The 7,230-nt window shown below is 42.2% G+C and overlaps 1 pseudogene; it reads right to left on the bottom strand.

Moving 5' to 3' along the window:
- Positions 1-835: 835 nt before the first annotated feature.
- LOC136161947 (U2 spliceosomal RNA) lies at positions 836-954 on the bottom strand (annotated as a pseudogene).
- Positions 955-7,230: the final 6,276 nt, after the last annotated feature.

Raw genomic sequence — 7,230 nt, forward strand, 5'->3', positions numbered from 1 at the left:
TGGATGCATGAGACGGGTGCTCAGGGCTGATGCACTGGGAAGACCCAGAGGGATGAGATGGACAGGGAGGTGGGAGGGGGGATCAGGATGGGGAACACATGTAAATTCATGGCTGATTCATGTCAATGTATGGCAAAAACCACTACAATATTGTAAAGTAATTAGCCTCCAACGAATAAAAATAAATGGAACAAAAAGGAGATAAAGGCATAACAATTGGAAAGAAGGATATAAACTGTCCTGATTTGCAGATGGCATGATTGTCTATATAGAAAAACCGAAGGAACGTACACAAAAAATACAGAAGAACTAAGTGAGTCCAGCAGTGTCTCAGGAAATAAGTGCATGTTCAGTCACTCAATCATGCCCAACTCTTTGCAACTCCATGGTCTGCAGCCCACCAGGCTCCTCTATCCATGGAATTTTTCAGGCAAGAATACTGGGGTGAGTTGCCATTTCCTACTTCAGGGGATCTTTCCAACCCAGGGATTGAACCCACGTCTCTTGTGTTTCCTGCATTGGAAGGTGGATTCTTTACCACTAGTGCCATCTGGGAAGCCCCTCAGGAAATAAGATCATGCACAAAAGTTAACAGTATTTCTATAAACTAACAATGAACAAGTGGAAACTGAAATCTAAAATGCAATACTATTTCTGATCACTCCAAAGAAAATTAAATACTTAAGTATAGACTTAAAAAAACATGTACATTGTCTGTATGCTGAAAATTACAAAATACTGATAGAAAAAAAAATCAAAGAATACCTAAGTAAATGTTAACACATACTGTGTTCATGGACTGAAAGATTTACCATTATAAAGATGTCAGTTCTCCTTAAGCTGATTGATAGGTTTAATGCAATTCCTATCAAATTCTCAGCAAGGTTTTTTTTGGCATAAGCAAGCTTATTCTAAAATTTACACTTGATCTTAGCCAAAAGGCCAAGAAGTGATTATTATTCTAAAACTTAAATGGAAAAACACATGCCCTAGAATAACTAAAACAATCTTGACAAATAAAAATAAAGTAGGAAGAATCACTCTATCCGATATTAAGTCTTACTGTAAGTGCAGTAATCAAAATATTGGTGGATGGACAGACACACAAATCAGTAGAACAGACTCAAGAACCCAGAAAAAGACAGACATAAATATGTTCAACTTATTTTTGACAAAGGTGCAAGAGTACTTCAAGAAGGAAAGGTAACAAATTTTAAAAAGAAAAGGAAGGATAACTTTTCCTACAAATTGGGCTCTAGCAATTGAATATCCATAGCAAAAAAAAAAAAAAATCTCTACCCACACCTCACGCCTTATACAAAAATTGACTCAAAATGGATCACAGACTCAAATATAAAATATAGACCTATAAACAATTTTAGAAAAAAATACAGGAGAAAATCTCTGGAGTTGAGGCCAGGCAAAGAGATCTTAGACTTGACACAAAAGCACAATTAATAAGTTGGGTCTTATCAAAATTTAAATATGCTTGCTTTACAAAACAAGCTGGAACTGAAATAGTACAGAAGAATAATAGTAAAATGGGATGCCAGACAAGGATCTGAGGTATTTCTTGAAAGGTGGTTATTGATATTTATCAACTTTGGCCTTAGTCAAGTAAGCAAGTTAAAACTCAAAGACAAATAAAACTGCTTTCATTTGAAGATGATCTAATGGTATACATAGAAAATCCAAAGGAATCAACAGATAAAATTTTAGATGAATAAATTATTTTAGCAATCTTGATAGATAGAAGATCAATATATCTATTTTTTCTTTTTTTTTAGATCAATATATTTAGAAATAACAGTTGCATTGTTGGAATATTGCATAGCTACAAAAAGTATGAAATTTGCAGCAACATGGATGGACTTAGAGTTTATCATATTAAAGTGAAGTAAGTCAAAAATTGAAAAGCAAATACCACATGATATAACTTCTCTGTAGAATCTAAAATATGACACAAATGAACCTTTCTATGAAACAGAAACAGACACACAGACATAGAGAACAGACTTATGGGTGCCAAGGAGAAGGGGAGTAGGTGGGGATGAATTGGGAGTTTGGGATTAGCAGATGCAAATTATTACATTTAGAATGGATAAACAACAAGGTCCTACTGTATAGCACAGGGAACTATATTCAATATCCTGTGGCAAACCATATGGAAAATAATATTAAAATTATATGTACATGTATAGCTGAATCAATTTGGTGTACAGTAGAAATTAACACAGCATTATAAATCAACTCTATTTCAATAAGTAAATAAATAACTGCACTGTTATACATCTGCAGCAACAATGAAATTTTAAATTAATTTTGATTTTTGGCTGAGCTGGGTCTTTGTTGCTTTTGCGTGGGCTTTCTCAGCTTGCGGCTAGTGGGGACTATTCTTCACTGTGGTAGGTGTGTGGGCTTCTCATTGTGGTGGTGTCTCTTGTTGCAGAGCACAGGCTCTAGATGCATGGGCTTCAGTAGTTGTGGCAAACAGGCTCAGTAGTTGTGGCTTAGTTAACACAGATTTAGTTAATCTGTGGCATGTGAAATCTTCCCAGACCAGGGACTGAACACATGTCCCCTACATTGGCAGGCAGATTCCTATCTACTGTGCTATAAAGGAAGTCCCAACAATGAATTTTACATTTTTAAGTGATATCATAAAGAAAGTGAAAGTGAAAGAAAGTGAAAGACACTCAGTTGTGTCCGACTCTTTGTGACCCCACGGACTACATAGTCCATGGAATTCTCCAGGCCAGAATACTAGAGTGGGTAACCTTTCCCTTCTCCAGAGGATCTTCCCAACACAGGGATCAAACCCGGGTCTCCCATATTGTGGGCAAATTCTTAACCAGCCGAGCCACAAGGGAAGCCCAAGAATCATGGAGTGGGTAGTCTATCTCTTCTCCAGCAAATCTTCCCAATCCAGGAATTAAACCAGCAGGGTCTCCTGCATTGCAGGCGGATTCTTTACCAACTGAGCTACGAGGGAAGCCTGATATCATATACACAATAAATTTAACAAACTGTGTGCTGGAGCTCTACACAGAAACACAGCAACTAAATAACTGGAGGGATGTATCGTGTTCTTAGATTGGAGGATTTAATACAATAAGGATGTTAATCATCCCCACATAGATAGATTCAATGCAGTCAATCAGTCACAGCCAAAATCCCACCAGGGTTTTTAGAGAGATTTGACAAGCTAATTCCTAAAATGTTTAGAATAGAAATGAAATGGACACTAAATAGCAAAAGCATGCTTTAAGAAGACAAACAAAGTGACAGAACTTGCTCTATCAGATATCAATAACAATTATTTTAAGCTTCCTGACAGTTTCTTGGTGCAAGAATAGACAGGTTAGTGGAACAGAATACAGAAGCAAGAAACAGACTCAGGCACTCATGGGTACTTGATTTCAGTTGTCATTGCAGGTCAAAGAACAAAGGATGGAGTTTTCAATAAATGGTGTTGGGACAACCAGATATCCTTATGGGAAAGAAATAAGGATTGACTCCTACTTCATATCATACATAAAGATTCATTTTAGATGAATTGAAGATAATACAGGAGAATGATTTGGGAGGTAGGGAAAGACCTCTTAAACAGGATACAAAAAGCACTAACCATAAAAAGATTGCTAAATTGAACTACATTAAAGTTAAGAATATCTATTCATCAAAAGATACCACTAACAGTGAAAAAGCAGCCCACATACTAAAAGAATATATTTACAATACATATAAAAAACCAAATTACTTTAATTCTCTCTATATAGCCTATTGATGAATAAAGAAAAGACAGGCAGATCAAAAGAAAAACAGTGTAGAAGACTGAAAGTGGAATTCAAACAAAAGATACACCGGGGGTAATATACACATGCAAACTTGCTCAATCTCAATATCCATCAAGGAGATGCAAATTCACACTCTTTGAGAAACCATTACACACTCACCAGAATGGTCACTGACAATATCAAGTGCTGACAAGACTGTGGGGAATGAGGTGGGTAGTCACACTCTGCTGGCAAGAGTTTACACTGTACCAACATTTTGGAAAACAGATGGCACTATTAACTGGAGTTTAATATAAGCATTTCCTATGACCCAGAGACTTCACTCTTAGATATATACCCAACCTAAGTGTGTGAACATGTATCTCAAGAGTCATGCACAGGGACTTCTCTCGTGGGCCAGTGGCTAACACTCCATGCTCCCAACAAAGGGGGACCAGATTTGAGCCCTGGTCAGGGAACTGGATCCCACATGCCACAACTGAAAGAAAAACAACCCACATGCCAAAACTAAGACCTGGCACAGGCAAATAAACAGTCATATGCAAGAATGGTCACAGTAGCATCATTCACAAAACCAAGGGTCAGAAACAAGCCAAGTATCCACCAACATTAGGATGGACAGATTATGACATAATCATTCAATGAAACATTATATAATAGAGAAAATGAATACGTTATAGCCACAGGCAACAACGTGGATAAAACTCACAAACAAAACACTGAGTGCAAAAATTGAGGCATAAAATAATTCATACTATATGATTGATTATAACACATCATTGATGAAAATAATACATATCAAAACCTGAGGGATGCCATTGAAATGCACTAGAGGAATTTATGATTTTTAATGTTATCTGTCAGAAAAGAATATTTAAAGAGTCCAAATGAAGAAGAAGAAGTTAATAAAAATAAAATAATCTCTAGATAAGAAGAAGGAAATAACCACGATCAGAGCAATGAAAGAGAAAATAAAGATAAAACAGAATCAGCCAAATCAAAAAGGTAGTTCTGGGACTTCCCTGGTGGGCCAGTGCTGAGAGTCCGCCTGCTAATAGAGGGACACAGCTTCCATCCCTGATCCAGGAAGATCCTACATGCCGTGGGGCAACTAAGCCCGTGTGCCTAGAGCCTGTGCTCTGCAACAAGAGAAGCCGCTGCAATGAGACCCTTGCACCACAAGGAAGAGTAGCCCCTGCTCATCACAACCAGAGAAAGCCCTGCGTTGCAACAAGACCCAGTGCAGCCAAAAGTAAAATTAATGAAAAGGTAGTTCTTTGAAAATACTAATAAAAATAAACAAACTTCTAGAGCAAATGATGAAAAGAATGGAAAGAGAAAGTTATTAGCACATAGGACAGAAGAGGATATAATTTTAAATATAACATAAAATTTAAGATAAATACAGACCATTATTATGCCAATGCATTTGAAATATTGGCAAAATGGACAATAACTTGAAGAAACAAAATCTGCAGAATCTCACAGAGAAAGAGAAAACCTGAATATGTTTTGAACATTAAGAATTTAAAATCTACCCACAGAAAAAACTACAACAAAGTCAGGTACAGAGATCCAGGTGCTGTGTTTGTCAGATGCTTTCTGACCAATCTCGCCTCAGACAAGCTCTGCCAGTTTGTGGACAAGGGGACCTACTGCTCCACTCAAACTAGGAGACTGAGGTAATAAGGTGCCCAGGTCTCCCCTGGGTGGGGGCCACCTGGCTGGCTCTCCTCCTCCAGTATCTTTTTGTGTCATTCTTGCACACTCACACTCCACCACCAAGGGAGATCAAGAGGCAGCTGTTCACCCTTTCGGGGAACCAACGGTCACACCTCTGTATCCACTGGTTCACACTGGTCTCCCTGTGAAGCATGGACCTAGCAAACCTGAAAGACCCCCTTCTGCCCGTTGTCCCTTCCCCGGCCCTGATGGCCACCTCACTTGGCACCCTCTCCCTCCTGCTGCCCATGCCCCCTGACCTTCTCCACGGGCCCCCTGGCTCTTCCCCACTCTCGTCTGCCCGCCAGCTACCCTCAGCCTGCACACTCCCGGGGCCTCTGGATCTTCAATGACCAACTCCCTGGGAACCCTGCAATTAGGGTGACTCCAGCCTGGGTCTACTGCACGTCCGTCTCGACCAGTGCAGGATGCCTCCTGTTCCATGGATTCAACACGGAGCCGGTCAGTTCCTTGGAACACTCACTGGGTCCCCTAGTCCTTGACCTCCTTGACTTGAGGGACCCTGATGCCCGGCCTTCATTCCCAGAAGTCTCCTGGCTGACCTCTGTCTTCCCACCCATCACCCTTGAGTGCAGCTTCAGAACCTTTCAGAAGCACAGTCTGACCCAGTGGGCCCCCAGGATCCACCATACCACACAGGGCCCAGTTAAAGCTCCTGGGCATGTTTGTCACCCTCCGAGCCTGGCCTGCTTTCTTGATCTCTCCTCTTACACCCAAACCCTGCCTCCCAGCAGGAGGACCAACCATTCAAGCTGGACCTGGATGCAGTGCTTTGGCCCTTGGGACTTCTGTTGCTAAAACCAGGGAAGTCCTGGTCAGAGGGATGAGCCATGTCCCTCCACCCCTCGGTCTTGTGCTGCTGTGTCCTCAGCCTGAATCACCCTCTCCCCCTCAAGGTCAGCTCTTCCCACTCCAGGACTCACTTGGGGAGGCTCTCACCCCCACCCCCCTACCTCCAACCCCATGAGGCAGGGCTCCTGTGTGCTCCCGCAGGCCCCGAGAACCTAATGCCCTATTCCCATAGGCTCTGGCTCCTGGGGAGAAGAGACTGTAGTTTTTAACTCTGTATCCCCCATCCAGTTATTGCCCAAAGGCACAGGGCATATTCGCTTATAGCTTGCTTAATAAGCATGAAAGATGGATTTGGTGTGTCTCTGACTTCAGCCCTTGGTCTCTCTTGGGGGACGCAGAACCATGGAGAACACGGTAAAGCTCAGTGCCTGATTCTCATGACTCATACCTACCTACAGGGAGAGGGTCGTGGTGGGAGGTTCAGGGGAGAGGCCCCCCGGAGATCTCTCTTAGGCCAGGCTATGATTGCAACTGTGGCCCCTGAGGACCTAGGAACAGTGAGGCCCCAGGGAGGGACCCCAGCGACTTAAGGGTCAGCCCTGAGTCCCCAGGTGTGGGGCAGACACACAGACAGCCTGGGTGACTCCAGGAGGGAGGTGGAGGCAGCACAGGAGGACCAGACCAACTACAGATCTCACTGTCTTTCGGCAGGAGGATGCCTCCGGCCATCACACTAGTCTTCAATCCCTGGCATAGCTCCGCCCACCACTGTTTCCAGCTGCCCACGGGGCACTTCCAGCTGTCACCACCTAAACAGGCACAGGGAAAGGGGTGGTGAGTGAGAACTGCCCCATGAACCTTCCAGGAGTGATCATGGGTGAGGCTGGGCCGGTTTCCA

This window comes from Muntiacus reevesi, chromosome 2 (genome assembly GCF_963930625.1).
Source record: "Muntiacus reevesi chromosome 2, mMunRee1.1, whole genome shotgun sequence".
Lineage (NCBI taxonomy): Eukaryota > Metazoa > Chordata > Mammalia > Artiodactyla > Cervidae > Muntiacus > Muntiacus reevesi.